The sequence below is a fragment of the Charadrius vociferus genome, unplaced genomic scaffold, assembly GCF_000708025.1.
Source record: "Charadrius vociferus isolate BGI_N301 unplaced genomic scaffold, ASM70802v2 scaffold1245, whole genome shotgun sequence".
Taxonomy (NCBI): domain Eukaryota; kingdom Metazoa; phylum Chordata; class Aves; order Charadriiformes; family Charadriidae; genus Charadrius; species Charadrius vociferus.
In genome coordinates this window covers 4,799-5,558 of record NW_009648355.1, presented here as the reverse complement: position 1 = coordinate 5,558, position 760 = coordinate 4,799, and positions in this window count along the sequence as shown.

Below are 760 nucleotides of genomic sequence, written 5' to 3'. Positions count from 1 at the left end.
TCAATAAAGGACAGCATTTTGTCAAAAAAGTGACAGATTGTTGGCTCAGGGTAACAAGTAGGCAGTTTATCAGTTCTATAAGACCTTCAAGGGCTCCATTTGGTCCCCAAGTTCCCATTTTATCACAGAGTTTAGCCACAGTGTCTCCACTCTGTGCCATCTCGTTCCCATGTTTACTTGATTATCACAGGGTTTGGCCTTGAAGTCTCCACTCCACTCCCCTCCCCATGTTGCTTTGCAAGCAATATTGTACAGGGAATCGCAGATGTAGTGGATTCTTCACATACCGGCTGCGGCTGTGTTTTACCCTAGAAGCCTTTTGATTTTATACCTTTCCTTAACGTGTGACCAATGCTGTATTATCGATCATTTTTAGTAATCATTCCACATTCTCCACCCTGTGACTATAGTCACTCAAGCTCCACAATATTCAAAACTGATTTGGAAGATCGCATATGCTTTTGTGGTGAGGGTTATCAAGTACAAATACATCTCGTGGAGCAATTAAGCGAGTTAAGCTTTTCATCATAATCCAGAGTCTAACATACAAAGCAATTGTCAAAGTAAAGCATGATACAGTGAGTACTAGTAAAACAACCACAGGGTGAAGCATCTTGTTAAAGATTCCTGTAGCTGCTGGCGACCATCCAAAAAGAGTATCCCACCATTCATGTCTTACGTCTTTTTTAATTCTTTACAACTCTTGATGTGTCTCTTCAGCATCATGATGGACAGTAATCAGAGTGTTTTGTCCATTTTC